A 26,481-nucleotide genomic window follows, 5' to 3' on the forward strand; every position below is an offset into this window, starting at 1 on the left:
ATAGCTAGGTGAATGATCTTTGAACTAAAGCACCTGCAACAGATCCTGCCCTCCTCAGTCTGAATCCTAGCCAAAGGCTAGCATAGCAAGCCTAGCATAGCAAGGCTCAGGTCACTGCATCCTGCTCCTCAGCTACTGAGAGGGCCACAACCGTGCTGCTCTCCAGCCCGCATGACTCAATGGAAGATTTAAGTGTTCTCACATGTTATGGAAACACTCCATAGGTAGGGACTGAAGCACACGGCCAAGACTGCCCATCATCCCTGGGATGCAATCAGGGCTCTGTCAACTTCTGCTGTGCAAAGCCCTTCCCTGCACAGCACAACTCCAATTATAATCTCATTCCGATTAACGGTGCCTTGATGGCAATTTCATTACTCAAAAAGTAACATTTATTAGTCTATTGTAACGTGTTGTGATTGTAACTCTAATGCTAATAGGAAGAAGTTTAACCTCATTTCATTTTCAGTACAGTTAAAAACCTTGTAACAATGTTCATAAATCAGGGTTTCAAATGTCATAAAAGCAAAGTTGCAGCTCTACACCATGCGTGTCTTTTTAAAATTTTTGTATTTCATATTAATCTCGGATCCAGTCTTTCAGAACTCCACTTACAATCCCCATTTTATTTAGATTATCATTATGATAGCAGAAAAAAATCCTTACCCTGCATATAATTTGCATGATTTAGGTAAATTGTGTTTTCAATTACATTAATAACCTAAAATGAGGCATACTGATTAGAGCCCTTTCTCTCACTTAAAATGAACATTTTCATTAGTGATTTCTTCAGAGATGCCCCTCCTTCCTCCAGCACTCCACACACCTACCATGATAAATGTTATAAAGAAAATGCACTGTAACTTTGGTCTCAAGGTATCCTGCTCTCACTGGAAGCCGCAGACAAAATGAAAAGACCCTACAGAAAACTGTGCAGTTAGACTGGAATTCTTCACCTCATCTCTTGATTTTATGGGCAGATCATTTTAATTTTTTCTTCAAATATTTTCAGAAATGCTTCTTAGAAAACAATTCGTTTTGTACTAAAGGCATTTTAATGAAAACATAGGAGATATGAATACAGAGCTTCTTCGCTGTGCCTTGGGTTTGCTTCTCACTAAGTAACCCACAGATTTTAACATTTTCACCTTCCAAAGACAATAAAGAACATATGTTAATTACGCCAAGCGGCATTGGTTTGATCTGAGCCAAGCAGAACCTCAACTTCAGTCTCCATAGGAATAACAGCCCAGTAGCTTGCACATCATTGATATTACAGCAAACCTAAGTTTTTTCACTTGAAATCCTAGGGAATTCAGTATGCTCGCTATATCATGCCAGCAGGCCTTATTTTTGAAGACACATAGAAAAGCCTCTGTCATTGTCACCACCAAGGCTACAAGATGGATGTTTAAGCTTATCTACCACTGCATGAATGACAGGTATAAAGTCATGCCAAGAAAAAAAAAGCAAAGGATATTGTCTCTGAAACCTTTTCAGTTTGGTCTTTTCACTGGATCTCAAGATAAGCTGGAAGGTAGAAAAGCTGGCACACAGTAAATACCTGTTAGTCACAATATTCTTTTTCCCTCTGTTCAAAGCCTATGCAGTTCTCCAAGGCACACACCAAGAAAGGGAGATCCCTGGTCCTTCACTCCCAAAGTCACTCTGCTTTCTGGAGCAGCCGGAGCTCTGTGTAGTGCCTAGCCACAGACTCTACTGTAAGAGAGGTAAAAGCAGCTCTTTCCACTGTACAAGCCTTGGACTATGTTTGAGGTCCTCTTCTCTGAGGTGGCTGTGACCAGCTGTTCATCTGTTCACTGCCCTTTCCACAAGATCTCACTCGGGTTGGATCAGCCCTTGACGCAGGACCTGCTATGCAGAGGAAGGAAATGCTTCTCTTGGAAGCCACCAGAGGGGAGAGAAGATGGGCCCATTTCTCCTGCTGAAGCCACCCTGTGGGTTGGAGAATTCCGGTTAAAGGCAGAAACGGATGCTCTTTTGGAAGGGTTTTTATCTCTTGCAAGCCTCTCATTTAGTAAGGCTTCTCTCCCACACCTGGAGAATGAGTGACAGACATGTCAAAGCCAGAAGCAGAAAGCCGTGCTCTGATCTTGGCCACTCAAGCTGCGATGTGTGGCAGCAGTTAGACCCAGAGGCCCCGAACTGAGCAACTGGTATGTCAGACCAGGGGTCTCAAGAACCACATTTGGTTTCTGGCACCACCACTGCCTACAAACCCATCATTTTCTTTTCATCCTGTTCAGTAAGAGTAATGCTGGTCCTCAAATATTTTAAGTCTAGGGGGCGGTGTAGAGGTACAGCAAAGAAGGGAAAGCACCTCAGACCTGCAGCCTTATCAAATGTAGATACTGGCACACTCTCCCATAAAATGCCTGATGGGTCCAAGCCTGAGGCAAAAACATCTATGCCCAGCTCCCACAGCAGCTGTTTATCTGCTCCATAGATGTTGGGGAAATTCTATTCCTTCCTACAGAATGCTCTGCTTCATGGCCAAAGGGAGTCTTGACTGGGAATTGGACTCAAAAATGCATGCACCAGAAACCCAACAGCATCTGTTCATGCTCTGGAAACAGAGAGACTTAAGAGAGCAGGGACCTCCCAACCCTCCTGTCCAATTCAGACGCTACGACCGCTTTTCTGTGTCCCCTCCCTCCACAAGCACCACCCATGAGACTCCATCCTGCCTCCATGGTGCATAGGCAGAGACATTTCAAGAAGGGGATGGAAGAGCAGGGACGATATCTGAAGCCAATTCTGCTTGCTTCCCCACAACCCCTGGCCCCTCTTCACAAGTTTTCATTTGAGGCAGAGGAAGCATGCAATTTCAAAACAGACTGCTCAGAGTCTAAGGGTTTACCAAACTTCTCTGATCATCTCTTCTACAGCCTCTACCACACCCATAACGTTACATGGACAAACAAATAAAAGAAACCTCCCTCCCATGGCCACACTTGCCCTTGCAGCTTCAGCTTGTTCAGCATTCACTCCTTGCCCTTGACTGTTCTCTTCTAAAATCCCTACCCATCCCCAGCAATGCGTGGGTCAAATTTGCCCTTCAGCCCCTTCTGCCTACTATGTTACCTCTCAGGGTTCAAGCCCCTCTCCTGTTCTTAAAACCAGTTAAGAACATATTAAAAGAGACTACTTATAGTTTCTTGCAGCTGGTGTTTTGCCATGAGCGATTACACCCCTGCCCAGGTCCGTGCTTTCTCAGGACACACAGCTGTTGAACACCATGCACAGGCACCGATTTTCCTCCTCACTTGAAAACCCTTTCAGTCTCGAAAACCAACATTTTCCCTTCTTTATATTTGGAAACTCTGAATCTTTCTGTGCAAAAGTTATGTTGCATGTACCACATTGATGAACTGGCATGTGTCAGTGAAAGTGGAGGAAATCCACAAAGAAAATCACAGTGGCAGGAAGGGACTGATTTCCAAACCCTGGAGGATAACACAGGTATCGACCTGCCTCAGAAGGCCACCTCACTGCCGCTGCGTGCCTACAGATTGATAGATACATAGACATCACTGCATTAAACGTACACGTATATAGTATTCATTGTTGGTATCACAGATAGCTCTCTAAGGCCTCATTACATATGACTCCTGCCATGGGAGTCCCAAACATATATCAAGAAACAGGGTTATGGTCTCAGAGGGAAAAGCAGAACAGGAAGGAACAGATGCAGGGACTGACTTGCATTCAAGGCCAGTCACAGAGTCAGGTTTCTTGAAAACAGTACCTCAGTGCCCCAAAAACTAGCATTACTATCTCTCTTCAGCACACACCTCAAGTATGTGTTTGCTTGTTTCATATCTCCGAACCAAAGATTCCCATGAACTGCACTATAAATCAGCTGGCCTGACACAGGAGCTGCCAGATCTTCAAATGAGTTTCCCTTTTACCTGATCTTGCTGACCATCTTGAGAAACACAGAGCATTCAAAAGTATTTAATCTCTGTCCTTGCAAGTAACTGTTTCTGAAGCAAGACCTCACGGCTGGAGCATCACAGAGTGGTAGCAGTGAGAGTTAAACACATACCTCATCCTGCATCGCTGGGTGAACTCTATGCAGAGATCGACAGTGTGTTTGTGCTCAGAAACAGCTGGCAAATCCCCCCTTGTCAAATATATTCACCCTTCAAAGCACACAAAAATAAAATGGGGACAAGTAGCACTAGTCTGACTCACTGGCTAGAACAAAAGCTACTTCTTTTGTGCATGCTAGTGACCTTCATGTGACCTGATATATTATTGATGAAAAAATATGCAGTTTGCAAGGAGATGGGTTGTGCAAGTTGACGGGGTAGGAAGGGAGGGATGGGAAAGAATGAAGACTGAGGATTTCGCTCGATTTGCTGGTTATTTGTCATACAAGCAGCTTCCCATACCCTCCTACAGTCAAGTGTAGTGCTTTGCAGCAAACAAAGACTAAGCTGGTACCTTGGTAAAAAGGAACAACTGAGGAGGCCACGTTTCCTAAAGCTGCAAGGTTGCTATCTATACTCCTACCTTGGCTGCACTGAAAGAGGTAATGGTTTCTTCAGAAGACTAATTTTCTAGCTGCACAGACTTCGTGGCTGAGCTGAAGTTCCAGTTTAATTACTACCCCTCAAGTGCCATCAAGTGCAGGAGGAAGCTGAGCCTTGTGAAGGATCTGCTTTTTTGGGAACAACATGGTTGTCTTCTTTATCAGAGGAAATAATACACAAGTCTCAAAGGTGGGATAAAGGCTATGCAGATGCTTTGGGAGTGACTATGTGTACTTCTTCCTAGGTATCAATACAGCACAAGAAGTTTGCCACATTTGTCATTTTTTCCTTTCCTATTCCTTGCAACAACATATGAAGTACCTGCTGAAATGCTAAGATTTCACCCTGTAGACAAGTTCAAGTTATATTGCTGCTGTTCATGGCTCAGGGAAGGCTATGCTATTCTTGCATGCTTTCCTGTACCTGCTAGCTATAATTATACCTGATACCCAATCAGAAATTGAGCACAGTTCCAAACGTAAGCACTCAGCTCTACTCTAAATCCACATCTGTGTGGTGGTTTTTTTTTAATCCTGACTCACTGAGAACCCTCCCACGCCATAAAGCAATTACTAGTGCACCAGTAGTTCTATCTCATGAGCACTGAAATAGTTTTTCCATAGTTTAGTTGTAGAAGAGCAGTGATAGTGTCCTTTGTCTCATTGCCCAGTGCGCGGGTAGCAAGAAGCTGTAGGTTTTAAAGGCAGCAGATACTGTGTCATGAAGAATACTGGCACGGATTGATAATACTGGAGGAAGTCACACACCTTCTGCTATTAAATAAATCAGTTTCTGGGCAATGTTATTGTGCATGAGCACCACTAATTATTCAGTTCAACTTGCATAATTCCCCTTTCTCAATGAAGCCTAAGCATAGGCAAGGTGAGAGCTTCTTTTTTTATAGCTGCCCTACTGTGAAAGACATGCATTGACTGGCAACCATGTAAGTAAAATGAAATCAGCTGCTGTGTGAGGAGAAAGGTGTAGCGCGGTATTTACAAAGTACTTAAAAGGACAATATATTGTTTCCTGTATAGAGTGGGAAGAAGCAGTTCTGAAAAGTTAGAAATGTTCTAAACCAGCACATGAAAAATGTTCCTAACAAGGGAACCAGCAGAAATGCAACTCTACTGTCAACAGGCAGTCCATCTAAATCCTTCTTGGCTTTCACCATCTGTGACCTGGTTTTACCTATCTAGTGAAAGGGTATTGGGGGTCTCTCCTCCAGTCGTTCTCTCAGAGGTATTCCACAACGCACACACACACACACTATACCAAGACAGTCCTGCAAAGCCAGAATAAAGCATGGAGCACAACTCTAGCTATACATAAATAGACACAGTTTTGAAATATTCTTTGACAGCGGTCACCTCAGATTTGCTAGCGAGTGTTGGTTTTGTCACAATACTGCAAATATTGCAGTGTGTGGAAAAAAACAAGAAGTGTGTTCTATTTCTGCTGACTAAACATCTTCTCCCACATTAGACAGAGAAGACATGGGAAATGCGTTGAGACATCAGCCTACGTATATTTTTGAGATGTCAAACACAGAGGTGCTGATCTCTTCCCACAGTAAACACAACTTCAGAGACACCACACAACCATTAAACTGGCTTACAGAGCTGCTCTTACTAAGATACTAAGATAATAGCTACCTTTCTTCATAGGCACTACATGTGGAGGGAAATAACCTCAAAATTCTACTTCCCCTTCAGAAACAGAATAAATTCTTCCATCTTCTTCAGGAAGAGCCCTTTAGAAAGTAAACACAGCTAAAGCCACTCTTTCCCTCACTGAAAATAACACTGCACCATTCTCCCCTCTATCCTTCCCCTCAATATTCTCATCACCGTAATTCAACTTATTTGGCTCTAAAAGCACCTTTGAAACAGGCACAGCACAAGGCTGGGTTGGAGTCTTCTCATTGATCAGTATTTTATCTTAAACTCAACTTACTGTATTCATCTATGTTGTACATCAGCATTCCTAAAAATCACTCTCTCATAATTTTTGGGAGGAGGGAAAGGAAAAGAAAGAAAATCCTCTCTGGGGAGTGTTCAGCCTCTTTGTAGATGCGGAGACATGGGCCCTCGCCGGCAGCCGATCTAGTGCAGGATCTCATCAGCAGAGGGCCCCCCGCCTACGCCTGCCGCACTGATCACCTTGCAAGTCTCCCCCCTTTCCTTCTCACACACCCTTGCACTCACGGAAGATCCAGATGCATGAAGCTGTCATTTCTCATTGTTCTCAAATCAGCCCTAATATCAGCTGATACAAAAACACAAGGGCTTGCAGGATTTAAATCCATTCAGTAGAAAAATTGGCATCCAAACACAGCATGTTTAGGAATATTTCACACCTAGGACTATCACAACTGCCGTGAAGATTTTTCCTCCTTGTACAACTATTTTGCAAATCTTGGACTTTGTTTATCTTCACCCAGCTCTACTCTTCATTCACACTTACATGGTGGCTACTTCCAACTAATACCAGATGTAGTGAAAAGCGGATACCAAAGTTCAGCACACCCTTGAATCAGGCTCTAGAAACAGTGACGATTTGGATAAAAATAAGCAGCAAGCAATAAATCTCCTCTCCACAAATTCTTGACATTGAGTCTGGTCAGATTCTAATTAAAGAGAGAGGGTAAGGGAATATGGCACAACACTTTTGATTATAATGAATACACCTCAAAGTAGCTATTCCAGCACTGTGGCATAGCTAGAAGGGTAATGCTATCCTTAACACAGCTCTTACCTGGCCCATTTAAGAGATACAACTGAAAATCTGCAAGTACGAGACCACAGTGAAGATCAGGACTCCATCTCACTGTGTTGATGAAGCACAGAAGCTGGGTTACTCCAAGCACACCCAAGAGAGGCCACTCCCATGATCACTTCAACTGCCAAACACTTGCACTTACACCAGAAGATGAGCATGGTGAGCACAGATCCTGCCCAAGCAACATTACCTCCTCCCTCTTTGACCCTCATTCAAAGCATCATTTGTGTATGAGTTCTCTTCCATTCTGCTCACCTAAAGTCAAAAACTACTTTTGCTCCTACCTGCTGGCAGCAGACCTAAGTGTGTACCTTGACTAATGCATTCCATAAGGTGAATGAAGGTCACAGTAGCTAGCTCTTAGTTGCACAGAGCAAATAGGCTTTGAGAGCAAATGCAATGGAGTCAGAACGTAAGGACGAGCGTTCCTACCTATGTCAGCCTGCTGCAAGGCCCAGATCAACAGAACACCGTCACACATTACTATCACTGAACCAAAATCCAGTGCAGTTCCTTGACTCTTGCTGTCAAAGAAGCAGTGCCCTCATTAGAAAACAGCACTTGTAAAAACTGAGAAATGAAGTGTGCCAGTTATTCTTGCCTTTGGATTTGAGATCAGCCCCAGCAAATACCTATACTAACCCCAAAACAAACGGTAAGGTCTTTATTTCCTTTTTAAATACTCACGAACTCTGACACCTTTTTTCCTCCACTGCTTCTGGGGTTCTTACCCCTTTAACTCAGAAGTATTCCACTGGTTTGCCTTCCTTCCCTACAGGCTGACCAGCCACAGCATTATCCCCTTGACAGATTGTCAATCACTGTGAGGTAAGCGGAAGAGAAAGCCAAAAGAGAAAGTGAACCCCCTTTCAAAAAAGACCATTTAGACATCTCAAATCACAACACCTACTGTCTATAGTAAGATGGGAGCAGATGGTATAAGAAAGGCCATTAAATATGAACTGAAAAAGGGCAAAACAATAAAAAGAGTGCTGTCCTTTATCACCTCCAATCTCATAAATATATCTTTCTATCCTAGATAACCATCTATTATGCTCTCCATGAACAAACAAGACATATGAGAAGATTCAGACCTTGCCACAGTACATTATTTCTTTCCCCTTGATCAGCCTGCTATAAGATCCATATTGGATGCATTTGATTCTTAAAAAGACAGCTGCTTCCATTGACTGACAGCAGCACAACCATGTACAAGTTTTATCACAGAATCATCTAGGTTGGAAAAGGCCTTGAAGATCATCTAGTCCAACCATTAACCTAACGTTGACAGTTCTCAACTACACCATATCCCTCAGCTCTATGTTGACCCGACTCTTAAGCACCTCCAGGGATGGGGACTCCACTACTGCCATTGGCAGCCCATTCCAATGCCTAACAATCCATTCTGTAAAGAAATGCTTCCTAATATCCAGTCTAAACCTTCCCTGGTGCAACTTGAGGCCATTCCCTCTTGTCCTATCACTTGTTACTTCGTTAAAGAGACTCATCCCCAGTTCTCTGCAACCTCCTTTCAGGTAGTCGTAGAGGGCGATGAGGTCTCCCCTCAGCCTCCTCTTCTCCAGACTCAACAACCCCAGTTTCCTCAGCCGCTCCTCGTACGACATGTGCTCCAGACCCTTCACCAGCTTCGTTGCCCTTCTTTGGACACGCTCGAGTAATTCAATGTCCTTTTTGTAGTGAGGGGCCCAAAACTGAACACAGGAATCGAGGTGCGGCCTCACCAGTGCCGAGTACAGGGGGTAAGATCCCTTCCCTGTCCCTGCTGGCCACGCTATTTCTGACACAAGCCTGGATGCCATTGGCCGCCTTGGCCACCTGGGCACACTGCTGGCTCATGTTCAGCCAGCTGTCAATCAACACCCCCAGGTCCCTCTCTGACTGGCAGCTCTCCAGCCACTCCTCCCCAAGCCTGTAGCGCTGCTGGGGGTTGTTGTGGCCCAAGTGCAGCACCCGGCATTTGGCCTTATTGAAACTCCTACAGTTGGCCTTAGCCCATCGCTCCAGCCTGTCCAGGTCTCTCTGCAGAGCCTCCCTACCCTCGAGCAGATCAACACTCCCACCCAGCTTGGTGTCATCTGCAAACTTACTGAGGGTGCACTTGATCCCCTTGTCTAGGTCATCAATAAAGATGTTAAACAGGAGAGGCCCCAAAACCGAGCCCTGGAGGACACCACTCGTGACTGGCCGCCAACTGGATTTAACTCCGTTCACCACAACTCTTAGGGCCCGGCCATCCAGCCAGTTTTTTACCCAGCAAAGCGTGTGCCCATCCAAGCCATGAGCAGCCAGTTTCGCCAGGAGAATGCTGTGGGAAACGGTGTCAAAGGTGTTACGGAAGTCAAGGTAGACAACATCCACAGCCTTTCCCTCATCCAATAAGTGAGTCGCCCTGTCGTAGAAGGAGATCAGGTTTGTCAAGCAGGACCTGCCTTTCATAAACCCATGCTGACTGGGCCTGATCCCCTGGTTGTCCCGCATGTGTTGTGTGATGGTACTCAGGATGACCTGCTCCATCAGCTTCCCGGGCACCGAAGTCAAGCTGACAGGCCTGTAATTTCCTGGATCATCCTTCCAACCCTTCTTATATAGGGGCTTATATATTCTTATATTATCAGTTCGGATCAAGTTATTTACCTGATAACAAATGAAAAAGACAAAAAAAAAAAAATTAACCCTCAGCCAGCACTGGTGCAGTACAGTTCAAAGCAGCTTATCAATAGCCATGATGATGTTCATTATCTTGGCTTTCCTTACTAGCCAGAGAATTTTTGTACATGTCCTTCCCCACTTATGAAAGGCTAGAGTCAAGAAGTTTATGGCTAATATTTGTAGCTCAAATTTTTAACATGACTAGTTTCTAGGCAATTTATTCTGATTTACTATATTTTTACTGGACTGCAGACAGCTACCTCTCCTCAAACTCCGAATCTGCAAAAGGATTTACCATCACCCACACTTTCTCACTACATGAGATGTTCACCACTTCAGACCCATTGTCATCTTATTCCAGTTCAGTATGTTTTGGGTCTACCTGAAAACTACCAATTCAGAAACAGGATGCCTAAGCAAGATCGTTTTTAGTCTAAAAGGAAGACCCTATACCCGGAGATTCCCTACAAAGACATTTGAGGCTGTCTTTGGATCATGTGAGGCGACTTAACAGTTATAGCATCTGTCCACACAGATGCAACAGTCTGGCTGGGGCCAGCAAGACCCCCTACACAATCCCAGAAAAGAATGTGGGTGAGGAAACCAAAGACGGGCACAGAAGTGTGACATAAGAACAATACTGCTTCAGTCCAGAAGTCTACCTCCTCTAGAAATCCGCTCTTCAACCACAGCTATAGCAGATGCCTCTGTCAAGGAGAAGCCTATGTAACCATTCCTTCTAATACACTACCAGACTGTACCTAATTTTAGCACAGGTGATTTCCCAAGTCTGACCTTGCTTGTCCGTCTAGCAATGTTTCCCTTGCCAATGTGTCCAATGCCTCCTGAGCTCCTGTAGAGAAGAAATGTGAACACTTACTCTTGTGTATTTCCTGAAAGCTTTCACAGAATAGTTTGGGTTGGAAGGGACCTTAAAGACCATCTAGTTCCAACCCTCCCTGCCATGGGCAGGGACATCTTCCACTAGACCAGGTTGCTCAAAGCCCCGTCCAACCTGGCCTTGAACACTTCCAGGGAGGGCACAGCCACAACCTCTCAGGGAAACCTGTGCCAGTGTCTCACCACCCTCCCAGTAAAGAATTTCTTCCTGATATCTAATATAAATCTACCCTCTTTCAGTTTGAAACTGCTACCCCTCCTCCTATCACTACATGCCTTTGTGAAAAGTCCCTCTCCAGCTTTCCTGCAGGCCCTCTTTAAGTACTGGAAGGCCGCTATAAGGTCTCCCCAGAGCCTTCTCTTCTTCAGGCTGAACAACCTCAACCCTCTCAGCCTGTCTTCATGAGGGAGGTGCTCCAGTCCCCCGATCATCTTCATGGCCTCCTCTGTCCTTCTTCTGTTGAGGGCCCCAGAGGTGGACACAGGACTGCAGGTAGGGTCTCACAAGAGCAAAGTACAGGGGGAGAATCACAAAAGAAAAAAAATGAAGCCCCTAATTTAGCTCTCATGAAAACAAATGTCTTGAACTCCCAAATGAATAAAACATGCTTTACACAGCAACTTTCTGCTTTTGCACAAAGGTTTCTTTAACCAACTTCTACACTGTTAACATTTCCAACAGAACTGGGTGTTGGCAAACATCAGAACCCATTAGCTGTTACATGCAGCACACACCTCTCGGCTCTTCATATTATCTTACCTTGGCACCTCACAGAGTCCCTGCTGAGAAAAACGTATGCTTTACCCACTGAGAAGGAAAAGCAGTAAGACTCACCACAGGTCCCAAATTTTACACAGACTAAAAAAACTTACGTGAGGGGAAAACTTAAGTTGGAAGTTTCTTACTGAAAGCATGCAATATTTTAACATACCCATCAGGAAAAAAATGTACACTGTTCTTCAGCAAGACCAACTAAGTCCATTCCCGTTTCTGAGTATGACTTCATGTAGGAAGAGAGGAAAGAAGTGAAATCCTGATCTGAAGAATAATGTGAAGTCTCAGGCATACATGAGTTTAGTGAAAACTCCGACCAGGTCCCCATCTGCTGAACAAACTTCTCCCCCTCACTACTCAAAAAACCATGATCCTCTCTTTCTAAGGTCAGTTCCTTAGGTCTTCTGAGGAGTTATTCCAGGAGCAGTATTTAAGGCACTGCAAACGAGACACTGCCCAACATGTCAGAAAGACTTCACAATCAGTACGGGGCAGCATTACCAGATGGTAAGCAGCCACAAGTTCCACAGGAACCTGAAGGTGAAGTTGCTCAACTGCTGACAAGGAAGAGTAAAATTATCTATGGTGCAAAACAACTGGAGGGTAGGCAATACCCTGTCCCATACTATAACTTCAGTGGGGATAAGGCCAACAAACCTTACCCTAGTGACTGATAAATCAGAAGGAATTATTAAACTGTTTATCAACCACTCTGACCACTATGAGACAGACTTTGTAGACATCGCTGTTTTCTTTCCCTTGTTTCTTTCCAAAGACAAATTATATTTGTGACATATAGAATTATATGAGGGAACTCAACAAGTTAAAGCAGAAGAGCAACAAACAGCCAACCAATGAAAATATACCTCAAACCAGTGTCATTAAGTTAAATGTGTCTCTTACAAACCCATAACTAACTTCTGAGACTAAACTCTACTGATCTTCATTTAATTAGGATTGTTCAATCTCAGGCCTCTGCTTGCTGGAAGCTCCCTAACAGAGACACTGGATTTTTGATAAATTCATAAAATCACAAATAGACCTTTTTTTCCATGAGCCAGCAATCCTTTCCGCTCCCCAGCTTTTAAAGCAAAGACTGGGGTTGTTTAGTCTGGAGAAAAGGAGGCTGAGGGGAGATCTCATTGCCCTCTACAACTGCCTGAAAGGAGGTTGCAGAGAGTTGGGGATGACTTTCTTTAACCAAGTAATAAGCGATAGGACAAGAGGTAATGGCCTCAAGTTGCACCAGGGAAGGTTTAGACTGGATATTAGGAACCATTTCTTTACAGAATAGGTTGTTAGGTGTTGGAATGGGCTGCCCAGGGAGGTGGTGGAGTCCCCATCCCTGGAGGTGTTTAAGAGTAGGGTCGACATAGCATTTAGGGATATGGTGTAGTTGGGAACTGTCAGTGTTAGGTTAATGCTTGGACTAGATGATCTTCAAGGTCTTTTCCAACCTAGATGATTCTGTGATTCTGTGACTATGAAAGGGAACTAAAGATATCAACCTATCCTCACATAATGCGAAGGCACAAAATACATTCATCCCAGTGTTCAGAGGCGTACAGAACTCCAGGATATAATCAATCCCTTGAGGATGTTGAAGAAAACTTAATTATAGTCTCACTGAAATATGAAAAGGGAGTTGTTCAAAGCTCTATTAACAATTTATCAATTTTGCTTTTAAAACTGCATCCCTCTCCACGGCTTTACAATGACCAGGTACAAGGCTGCTCTTCACAAGGCAATTGACACAATGAAGAATCTACCCTGAAGAACCCAATTAACAGGCAAAAAAATTGGGGGTTTTTTTCGTGCTTTGGGGTTGGTTTTTTTCCCTTAAGGTCCTTAAGTGTATCAAACATAAAAGTAGTGAAAAGGCAACCTTACAAGAAGAAACACCAAAGATTTTCTTCTTAATGTGCAAGCAACAACACGAACAGGAATCTGAATGCAGGTGAGAAGTCAGCCCCAGCAGCTGCTTCGCCTACAATGCAGAAGGGACCACACATCCCCTGGCAGACATCCACATGTGATGGGGGAGCGCAGCACTTTGCAACATACTGCAAATATTGCATGTGCCACTGAGACTCAGAACATTGCTGTTGGCAGACAAATGCACTGCAACTTCTGAGGACAGCTGACCCACTCCTTCACACAGCAGTACACAGGTGCCCGAATGCTAAAAATGTTACTTCATCAACATTCACAAGTATGAATTTGCTCACTGAGCCTTAGGTTCCTGGAAAGGAAGAGCACTTTGCTGTACCTACTCTTTCTGCTACCATATCTTGCACTGTCTTTTACTGAGATACTTACAAACCCTGCAAGTAGTAATAAAAAAGATGAAAAAGAAAAAGAATAACCTTTTCAAGCATCATATGGGAAACTGCTCTTTCCCCTCAGACACTTCAGTCTGGACTTGCTTTTCACCTGGCAGAGATTCTTCATTACTCTGAGGTCATTCACAGCACAGGCATTTTCCTTCCTGTGGCTGATGACTGGAGGCCTTTCTTACACCTTTAATGTCTTATTACATTCAGTAATGCTTTACATACTAAAACTCCCTCAGCACCAGAGTAGCATTTCCTTTACTTGCCCATGGCTGCAAAATATGATAGGCAACATTATTCAGTCTTACAAATTCACTCTTCATTTTGCTCTGAAAGTATGTGACAGCCTGATAGCAAACATGATCTCTGTGTAGGCTGAGAATGTCAGCTCTGGGATGCTCCCTGGAGTATCTGGACACAATTCATTCAGCTACTCAGCTGCTTATCGACACTGAATCCTTTTAATGAGAAGTAAGAACTGCTACCCCCTACATTCAACTGCTCAGACCTAAAACTTGGAGAGTTCATAAGGCTTTCATCTCACAATCTTAGTTATGGTTAATTTTTGATGCACACTGAGTAACTGTTGTACAAAAGATTGTTTTTCAATCCAGTATTTTAAACTGAAGGTAAAAATATCTTTCAGTAGGCTACTGTCAAAGAAAAAAATCACCCACTAGAAAGCAAACTTTTCCTTATAAACAAAGAAGGGAAACTCACCTACTGCAGTTTCAAGACCCTCTGTGGAGCCCTGCTGGTGCCTACCACATAACCAATACCCTGGTTCTTCTGACAGGCTCTTGAGACTTCAGAACATCCCTCAGCCCCTCTGCTGGCTAGGGGAAACCTCAACAAGGTGTTATTTTGAGAAAAATATGTCATTGCAAAACATGAAAACAAAACAAGTTGATGTCCACAGAAAATACTGATCTTTGGAAATGAACATAGAAAAGGGGTCAAGACAAACAAAGCCATCCTAGTATCTCCTAGTGCCTGCAAGACTGGCGCTCTGTGTTACTTATTGGGCAAAATATTCTGAGTATCACACAAGCTGCTTTAGATACAACTCCATACACCCTGAAGTTTTAGGAAAATCATTCTACATGAAATGTCAGAAAATAACTAACTAGCTTTTTTGGTGGTTTGTGGGTTTTTTTGAAGTAAAAGTAATACTAAATTCTACAGTGAACACTTTCAAATATTTCTCTTTCCACCTGCAGGCTGAAACCTAAGACAGTGATGTATTAGAGAGATCTGTATCATTGAGCCCAGCAGAGAGGATAAAGGGAACAAGTACCTTGATGTTTTCTTCTTCCACTAGCAGGGGAGTCAGCTCCTTTCCATTTGGGCTGCAGTCTTTCACAGTGCTGAAATAAAGGCTAGAACCCCAGTCACCATTTTGGGTCAGGTTCTCAGGTGACATCAATTAGTATCAACTCTTCTGATCCCAGGTGAAGTACACCAGTTTGTACCAGCTGAGGTTCTCACTCTGTTACCCCTTCTATGTTCTTATGGTTTTTATTTGCCTTTCTGCTGTTGAGCATTCAATCGAGGCAGCCATATCCCTTATCTCTTCCATCAGACTCTCTCCACATCCCATCATTTCTCCCATAAAGCTCTAGTCAGGCCTCCAAGGGCTGCAGGACTGAGGCACAACACTTGCATGCAGAAGTAAAGACATGTCAAAAATTCTAGTGCTGTAAAAGAGGAGGTGAAAATACCATCAACTATAATGTGAAGCAGATGAGATGCACGAAGAACCTGCTCAAATTATAACCACTTGACAACTGTTTTAAATTTAATTTTCTCCTTCCTCACAAAAGAGTGCCAGTAAATTCACTACACCTCTTTGTCCTTGAAGGCGAACATCAGAAGTGAAGAAATCTTCAAAGAGTAGTTATTCCCCAAGTTCACAGTTAATATTTCTTCCTTATTTGTGGGAGTCTTTGGGGACAGGACTGTACCAAAGGAACCAGGGTAGGGCAAGGTAGAGGTGTGGCCTTCTGCTCCCAGTTACCATATTTTGGTCAGGGGCCATGGGAACCAACACGCTTTTGTCCTAATCAAGTAAGTAAATGTATTGACTCCAACACAGACAAGAAAACATGAACTAGGCAAGGTATAAAGGTCCTCACCATCTTATCACCCACTAAATGGGAGAAGCATAGTTAACAGCACTAGAGAAATGTTTCCTATTTGATTTTATTAACTGATTGACATGAATTAATGCATTGGGATATTTGATTGTGTCATAAAATGTGTATATGAACATCATGATTCAATTTAATGTACCCATTACTGCTTGATGTGCCATTATATTAGACTAAATTAAAAGAATTTTATGGAAAAAAAATTACAATTAAAGACTCAAAATTGATTACATTCATAACTTAGAGGATATTCACTTCTATTCATGTTTTGAATAATGACAATAAAAGAACCAGAAAACAACACAGACCATGTAAGGATGGACAAAATAAAGTATGGCAGAGATAAACAGCACAAACAAAATGAGGGGGCCATAAAACCCCACCTTCCCACAGACTGGGAAACAGCTGAGAACAAACGTTCAACACAGCAATTGTGTCTTCTACTACAGAATTAATTTTTGTAGAGAGCCCCACTGCAGTGTAATTAAAGAAACATGCAAGATGACATTTTTCCCAAGCTGCATATCTATTGGTCCACTGGGGGTATCTTTGCTGGGGTTTTTATGTGTGTGTGTGTGTGGCAGGCTGGTTTTTTAAAGTGATGTCCACTGCAGTTATTTCTATCTTGGACCATAGCCAAAATTTTTAATCATGTATTACAGCTGAGGTTCTAGGTGTCTGTTCAGCTACTGCTTTTGTAAGGCTGAATATTGCTCTGTGTCCACTCAAATCAGCGCCTGTGGGTCTGGGTTGCTGCTCATTCAAAACTTTCTCATGAAAATCCTAGACTACCATAATCGATGAGATAGGTGGTAGATTGTTGGTTCACTCTGCTGGGGAGAGATGTTCCTAGCTCATTTCCATAATTGCCAATATCTGCCATGCAAGCAACATGTCAAAATGAAGCGGGGGAAACAATGTGGGGGGGGAGGGAGAAAGGGGACCAAAACCTGACTATCTTAGCATATACATTAAGAACATCTTAATATTTTTAGTGGAAAAAAAGAAAATGGGAGAGAATGTATGAGCATGCACTTTAAGGTACTTAAAGATCATGCAAGACACTTCCAAGAGACTACCTTTTTTTTTTTCCTAACAACTCTAATGACCATTTACAAGTTACTGTGTAGCTTTATCCAGTGCTTAACCACCTCTAGAGCTGAAGTGTTTTCCAATTTTTTCACCTGAATCTTTGTTGCCAACTAAACCCTAATATTCTTTATTTCTTTCTCTGAACTGATCACATATATTCTATAAAATGACAACAGAAAATACCAAGTAGACCTGGGACCATTAGAGACTCCTTTCAGCTGCCACTGAAGACACCTACTAATGAGACAGTGAACCAGTGATAAGGGACTCCAAGTTAACAAGAAGTCATCATTATAAGCATATTTCCTAGACTTCTTATAAGACTTCCTCTTCTCTTTGAATTATCTAAAACAAAAGACAATCTTTCACAGATTAATTCAGCTCAACATTTGGGAAAACTTCACCATGCTCTATGGACTTGAATACACCTATATGTATACAAAATCTCTTAACTTTTCCTGTTGTGACATGTACATTTACTCCTTTCTCAGCAATACTTAAATCAATTATCTGTTCATTATTACTATTGTTTGAGAATTTGAGAGGCCCAAGAGAGCAGTGTAATCTTCTTTCATTCTAGTGTCATCTATTCCGCGAGTTTCCTCCCCACAAGAAGACACCTATACTTCCCTTTCTTTCTTCCATATCCGGCATGTTAAACACAATTTTTTCTTACTTACTCAGTGAAGATAATGGTTCAAATAAACAACTATTTTGAGTGTGGAAAGTCTGTCACCTGTAAAGAGATTAAAAGATAGCTAAAACTAAGCTATCTCAGTGTGCCTTTCAATACCTATTTTTATTAGCTTATTGACACCTTCACTCCCTAAAAATAATACAAAACATTGCTCCACCAAGTCTGTCATGTGGGCTGTTCTACAGGAGTGAATCATCTGATGCTCCAAGTGTGGTAAAAAACCAGCTTTGTTTCCACAAAGAATACCTTGTCTCAGTTAGGTCCTACATCTTTTAAGAATACTGGTAATGTGGCCCCTTAACTAGGTTAAGCATTTTCCTGAAGTTTCTGGGCAACAGCATCTCATCCCAATGACTTCTTTAACACGCAAGATTCATCAATACAAGCTGCAACGTTTCATCTATGTTTGGCTGACTTCAAGTAGCACTGACTTGGTGAAAGGTTTGGTCTCATGTTGAAAGAATTGTTAACTTATTTCCTAGAAAAAGTGTTTGGTAGATGAAACAACTTAAGTTTTGCAGGTATGTCCTTTTGCTCATCTTGTGTTTTGCTTAACTATCCGATTTGGTACAAATACCCAATGTGCTCTTTCAGGTTAAGGTCCATGGCATAAATGAGTCTCCTCAAATGAAACTGAAGAGTTATTTTTTAGAGAAAAAGGTTTTCTCTGTTCAATTTAGAAGTGAAAGTTTAGTTGAGATCACTAGATTACAACTTATTTTTCATGTCCTGAGTCCTTCTCAGTCTCAGGTGTGGTCACACCCCATACAAACTTGATGTCAGGTTAAACAAGAGATTTTTCACCACTATTTGCCAGAAACTAAGAACTTCCACGAATGCTACAGAACTGAGAACTGTAAAGGAATCACATGTCAGTAAGTTCCTACACATGTACAGTGATTCCTCCCAATTTTGGTCTGTTGTTGCCCATCGCACCTACTGCTTGGTGTCTGTCAGGTAGGACAAGATACAAGTACACATCGGGAACTGGCAAAACCTACCATACTTCCTTGCTAGTAGCTTAGGTATTTTCTCTAAAAGGATCAAAAGCCTGAACCTTAGCATAGGTAACACTAATCATCTGTACGAATCTGTTTGGGGATATTCATTCTGAGATCACATCCTGGGTCTCAAAGAAGTCAAACAAGACAAGAGAAGGTATCACACTACACTCTCACAGTTGTTCTCATCTCCAGTCAAGCTGCAGGGTCACCGCTAGTTGACTTTACAGGCTAAAAGCAACCCACTTACACTCAGGGAAATCAGAAAACCCTTTCCAGAGTCAGACAGGCAGAGTCAAGCAGGCACACAGCTCAACCACCAGCTCTAAACCTGCACTACGAGGAATAGCTCTGAGCCCTGCTACATTCTCAGCTACTATCTGCTTCTGCCTCTGATGTCTATATAATTTGAAGGGCAGGTGGCACTGCTAGGCAGTGCCGTGTCCTTTTTCAAACCAGAGACTGTGACACAGCTGGTGTAAGTAGGTCACTAAATGTTATAAGCTTTCACTGGAACATGCTAAGAATCTACTCATCCAGGCAGGATGCACCTTGACAGCCCACAGCTCTCATGCTCCCTCTTCTCCTCCATCAGCAGGCCTGGCACTGGCAGCTAGAGAGGCAGAGCAATGCCTTGATCCTGCACAGAAGTGTTCTACCTGCCATGCCTGCTGCCAAGCAAATTGACCCAGATCGAGCAATCTTACTCCATTTCACTGACAGCACAAAGCCAGGGTAAAACATTTCAGTTCGGTAACTGAACACTATCCTATGGACCTGAAAAAAGGAAAAAGGGATAGGAATTCCCAGAGGCAAGGACAGAACAGAAAACTGGGAATAAAGAAAACATCAAAATGCACAACAAAGGAGGAGAAAGATCCATGGAAAACACAGGTGTAAAAAAAACCCAGAAGAGGTGGCAGAAAGCTACGGTAAAGTCAGCATTTCCAGGATTCTTCTAAGAGAAGAGATAAGTTACTAAGAGATCCAGAAGTATTTTCTTAGTATATACAGATGCAGCTCTTCAGTAGGGATTTTGGACACCATCCAAACAAAAATTTCTGACTTAACCAGTACAACTGAAGTCTGGCCTGACACATGCCCCACCTTCTGCAGACAGGAGATACTGAGCAAGAATTTAGGCATGTTCCTCAATAGTAAGAAGGTAAAAAAGCAAACAGACATGCTGTCAAGCAACTTGCGCTTGTCTCCTAAGCACAGATCCCTCTACCTCCCAAAGTGCTGGTCTCCAGTCCAAGCACAGCACCTAGAGTTTCTCCTGACTCCCCCCAGGTGCCCATTATCCATCAGACACTCAAGGAAGGAAACAAACCATTAAGATGACCATCATTCCTATAAAGAAAACAACTCTCATTTGCAGATTTTTATGGTTATTTATGGGGATGAATATCCTACTCTGTTTACAGGTGTACTGAGCTTTCTCTCCATCTCTGACATGTAGAAATAGAGAAGGAGAAGAGGGAACTTGGTACCTTCTTGCCTTTGTTTCTTGGAGGGCCTGTTACCTCTCCTGCCTCACAGGAGCGCAGACCATTAATGCACTCCAGTACATGACCCTGATGTACATAAAACTCAATACCTCCTGGAAGGCAACAGTCGTTCTAAAACTGAAGATATCTAACAACATGAACAAAAAGCCTTGCATCAACACGTACTGAGATTATCTACATCACTCTCTGTAGTCAGACTGCATACACATAACAACACATGCAACTAGGCAATAAAAACAGCGTTTGGAGACTATAAACAACATATACTCCATTGAAAAGGTACAAGAGAAGAGTTGGCACTCAGGTCTGTTTTCAGATGGCCGTGAAGAACAAACATAAAGGCGTGTTTTAACTCTCTTGCTTTGCAGGCCTGCCTGCATCTGTTCTGTCTGACCTGAGTGTTTCAGCTGAGACCCCCGATTAGATATCGCAATGAAACTGCTTCCAAAAAGCAATCATCTAATTCTGCTAACATCCAGCTCAGATTCAGATTAATATCTGCACTTTGCAGACAGGATTTATGTGCTTAGAAGTTAAGGCGTGGCTTTTTCACCCAATGCAAAGAGCATTTCTAAGATGCTGTTATTTCATATTTTAAATAACATTGTTACTCTTCAGAAGGTATTCTCTGTTATTTCGCATTTCGGTACATTAGAGAACAATGATTGGGGTACTGAAGTGACAAAACACAGTACAAACCCAGAAAAGGCTGGGAGGTGAAGTGAGAGCAGTACTCATTAAGGTTGCAATCAAAGTATTTACTCATGAGCCTCATAAGTCACTAATAATTTTGGTATTACCATATTTAGTGTGCTTTCTTTCTAGGAACCTTTTAAAAGCATCTGCTTTTCTGGAAAAATCAGTATCCAAAAGTATCCCACAACATGAGCAACATTTTAAGAACCACAGCTATTTTTCTTCTGGGAAATGAGGGACCCCTCATCAGGATTTGTTGGCTAGCCACTTCAGTCTAGGCATTGGAAATGGCTTGATTTCTGAAAGACAGAAGTTGGACTTGGTGAGATATTTGAAGGAGGAAGTGATAAGGGCCTTGTGGAATATCCTCTTGAAGAGATGCCAAGAAGTAAATTGTTGAAGAAAAAAAGTACAATGCATGTCAGATTTTTAATTACATGTCTATTTTCCCAACAAAGAAGTGCAATTAAAGTTAATCATTTCTATTATATTACACAATGCCTCCATTACTAATGGAATCAGGAATGCATGAAGGAAATGCACATTAATACATAAACACTCTTTTCATACAGATGAATATTTTGTACTCCGAACACATTCGAATATAGCAGTGCTCAATTATGCATCACCCACTTTAGCACATAACTACGTCAAATGCCTTTGGGGGGTGAGGGAAGAAGAGCGAGCGAGGCTGACTTACAAACTTCAGAGTCCCTAAAGACGTTCATTTGCCCGCACGTCCTGAAAGCATCCAGGAAAGCATCCCCCAGCTGCCTCTGACAGCTGTCACCCCACTACACTTATGCATAAACCAGCATGCCTTTCCGCCTTCCTCTGAGCCCAAGAGCAGCACCGCACATCAGATCTACAGGAGTTTCAGTATGTCGTGCAAATAATAAACAGTCTGAGTAACAACAGAAAAGATCAGAGCCTTGTATAATTTATACAATCCAGTGCAATCTAATGGAATTTGAGGTACACCCAGTTATTAGGATAAATTTTGCTCTCTGGTGTCAATCCCGAGTAATGCAATTGAATATGGGGGGTTTAATTCCTATTTACACTAGGTGTAGATAAGAGTAGAATTTGACTTATTTCTGTAATAAAAAAAAATTATGCTTTAATCTATTTTTATAGACTACTATGGTTCCTGCAATCACCGTCAAATTCTACCTTTACATATACCGGGTACATAAGACAAGAACTTGCCTGTTCGGACGAAGGAGGTAGCTCTCAAAACCAACAGAGATGACAGTGGTGCCTATCTACCTTTGTTTTTGTAGCAGAAGCTGCTCTTAGGAACATCCAAGGGCAGCTTCCACATCTAAAACGCATGACCTCAGCCCATTGAGGCCAGGGCAGATACAGATGCCTCTGCAGCAGGTACTATTGCCTGTGTTGCACGTTATTTGAATGAAAAGAGTATTAATGGAAACGCTCAACCACACTGCCAGCTCTACTGCAGAAAGTGACATTGAGATTTCATGCATCCCCTGCTTTTTGGGCTGCTCTAAATCTGAGGATTTAGCTTCCTGTCAAAGAGCTTAAAAGCTGAAGATGTACTTAAGCATGAAGAATTTCCATGCCAATTCCAAATATTTGCTGCTTTAGCTCCCCTCCCACCCACCCCTTGGTGAGTGAGTGTAAAAGTTCACATGAACTTTTGTGGCAAAAGGAAAAATTGATGACAATTGGTAGCGGATTTCAATGCAGTTTCCATGTACTTTTGGAAAAGCCCCAGTTTAACCAGTTCTGCAAGCTTCCATGATTTTCCTCAGATGCTACCGAGCACAGTCTCTGCCAGCCAACCAAGAGATAGGCTGAGTTTAAAAATACACTTAGCATGCAATGAAATGCCTGCAAAACACTGCTGCCACATGGTTCACCGAGTCACATGGCTGAGGCCCATAGTTGTAATAAAATTACTTATCAAGCCTCAAGAAAAAAAATAAAGCAAGACATAACATCACAGTCTTTACAGCCAGGCTAGTGTCTCCTTAGTATCTTCCAATTAAACCATCATCAGAAATAACAACATAAACGTTCTTCATTTTGGGGAATGTGTGTGTCCATAGCACTACTTTGAAATGGCTGAGCTGCCAACCTAGAGAGAAGTGAAAACTGATGGGCACTGAAAAGGAGACAAAGACCTGCTCCAAAGCATAAGGGACAGGCTGGAATTATTAATATATCTGCAGTCTTGTTTTGTTTGCCTGGTAGTACGGCTCCACAGTGACATCAGTGCTTATCCTATCAGGAACGCTCATGTTCAGAGAGGGATTATGTGCGAAGGATCTCCTGCCTTTAACAACACTAGGTATAAAAAGCTGTTTATTTATTACACTTTCTATATGGAGTCCTGAATACACACATCCTCATTTTGTTATACTGGTATTACCTCCGTACCCCCTTTAGCCCTTTATCCTAGGACAGACTATGCCTATGGGCAGCCTGGCATCTGTCAGATACAGCCCCTGTAAGCTGGGACAGGCTCCAGTGTTAGGTTAGACAGACACAGCATTAGCCACAGAGGCAGCTAACACACCAACAGCTTCCACACTGTGCATTTCGGCACTGCTGAGAGCCCCCTGCCATGAAAACTTCTGGACCCTGGATGGCTCTGCTTTCTTCAGCAGAGGCACTAACTACATTCTTCAGTAGGCCACCTGCCTCCGAGTACCTGGAGATCTTCCTACAGCAGCCATATAGCAGTCCAGGACTCTCCAAATCATCCATACGTGTGGCCACAAATACAAATTTGTTCTTTCTTTCAGGTACCACAAGCTTGAGGATAAACATTGCCTAAGTAGCAGCAAAGGACTCCTGGATATAATTTTTTTTTCAGGTCTTATGTTCCAGTAGAGATTTACATATGACCACAGACAATCATCTAGGTATAGTTCCTTGCAGATACTTAGGTGCTCAGCTCCTACTGAAGTGAAGACCCTGTGCTCCAGAAAGGGATCATGCAGTTGAGACAGTTTCTCCAAGCTGGAGCTTAGTCTGTTCTGCAAGTCCTCCTAACAACACAGACAGAAAGAACCTCTGCACCAGTACTGTGGCACAATATAGGTGCTCTGGCAGTGTGGGGACCATATGAAGAACTAAAATAAAAGGGTGGTTTCATAAATATGCACATCATCCATAGCACATACAAACACAATTTCAAGCAACTAAATTACAGTAATTTTGTTTCCATATGTCATGAATGACCAGAAACTGGATAAAAGCTGTGTGTATGAACATGTTAAAGGAGACCACAGAAACCAACATACAAAAAGTAGTTTTGCAAAGCCCAGCAGCTTGCTTCAAAGTTTCTAGCAACTGACTAATTCAAACAACTTTTCCCAAGTTTTCCTTTTAATTTGACTTTCTGCCAGTACAGACAATTAACAAGAAACTTTATGTCCTGGCTACATTTTTCTTTAAGGCTGATAAAACCAAGTACATTCAAATGGAGCACTGACAGCTTTAACTGCTTTTCCTGTGGTGATGAACCATCCTGAAAAAAACCCTGAAGAAGCAAATAATTTGCAGAGAAAATATATTGTTTTAATTTCAGCAAAGTTGATGCAAGCCAATAACCAATGCAGGACATCATTATTGAAGCTGTCTGAACTTAATTTACTCTTCTTTTTGAAACAGCAATTCCTAAAAAAAGCGTGTTGTACCAAGACAAAGAGAAGAGGAGGAAGGGATGAACCCAAAACAGGTCATCTTTTTCTGTAAGCACCTCCATTACTAACCACTTTCCTTCTTGCTCAACCCAAAACATACTTTTAGACTTCTGCGTATTTAATTTTCTAAAACTAAAATTAAACACAGAACAACTCAAAACAGTAATTTACAGCAAAGCTAAACCATTCAAGCTCTTAAATGCTTCTAGATGTTTCCCTCAGCCACTAAAGACCTACCACTTGCTACTCTCCTCAACAACATTCAAGCATCTGTTCCTTCTTAGGTGTCTCAAGACACTTCCACCAGGCCTGTCTGTCCCCAAGACAGGCTTCTTTCTCTACAAGGCAAGTGACAGTGCATCAACTCAACCATAAACATATTTAAGAACAGCGACCCGTTGTCCAAGCATCTGTCATCTTCTCCATGACCCTAATTTTACACCTCTCAGCCTTAAATGATCCTTCAGGTACTCCAAAACAATACCACCACCGTGATGCCTCTGCTGGGCACTGGGGCTGGGCTGGCTTCTCCAGCTAGATTCTGTGCAGCCCACAACTCTGCTTTCAGTCATGCTTCACAGTAGGAGTTTGACTGTTAGCTGCTGCAGGATGCCTTTGGTTAACCATTTCTACAGAAAATACCAACTAAAGATCTTGTGCAACAGGAGAGCCTACAGAGACAGCCTAATAAACACATCATGAAGTAACTAAGGTGAAATGGGAAGACATTTATGAGCAGCAAAAGAAGTAGTTCCGTACTATGAGAATTTGAGAAAGATGGTTAATTTCTTTCCTTTAAATAGAGGCTCTGCAGCTGGCAGTAAAGGGTGTGTAAGTGATGGGAAGTGTCCACCTGAAAAAGGATTTGCCAGAAAGGGAGAGGAAATTCAGCAGACAACCTTGAGAGTGGAGCTGAACCTAAGCACTGGTTATTAGAATCAAATATTCAAACTCTTTAGAAGCCTGCTTCATTCCATTAAAATATACATGCTTATTTGAAAACATCACTTGAAATTCAAGATGCAGAATGTTAACTATTATTGAAGAAGAAATGAAGTGTTTTATGAGATTACTTTAAAAAAATCAAAAGACCGTGAAAGAGAAAACATACGATAGGGCTTTCCAGTTAGCAACTGTTGTCAAAAAGCAGTATTCAAAGACAAAATAAAAATAAATCACTTAATGGTTATAGTTGGGTCTGTTACATACATTTGGGCTTACTGAAATTAATTATTTTTAGCTACACAACCTGATCTACATATAAAATCCGTCCACATAGTGCACAGTATCAAGCTAAATTGTTAGCATTTAGCAGAAGAACAGTGTTCGTTTGCATAGATTGACAAGAACATCATTTAACCTAGGTTTCTGAATAGGCAGATAGTAACTGAAACTAATGGCCAAATTATGTCCTGATTGGTTTAAATTAAGTCAGGAAAATAAACATACAAATCTAAAACACTCTAGAATCTAAGAACTTTCCCTGTATGCAAATGGGAACAGCAGTGCACATGATTTTCCTGATGATCTTATTAAGCTGGTAAGCTTATTTGTTGAAGACATTACAGAACACCTGCCAACGTCTTTAAAGAACACAAAACCTGGGCTGTGGCATTCTCCGGCAGAGACAGTTCTGTTC

The sequence above is a fragment of the Strix aluco genome, chromosome 4 (genome assembly GCF_031877795.1).
Source record: "Strix aluco isolate bStrAlu1 chromosome 4, bStrAlu1.hap1, whole genome shotgun sequence".
In the NCBI taxonomy this organism is placed as follows: domain Eukaryota; kingdom Metazoa; phylum Chordata; class Aves; order Strigiformes; family Strigidae; genus Strix; species Strix aluco.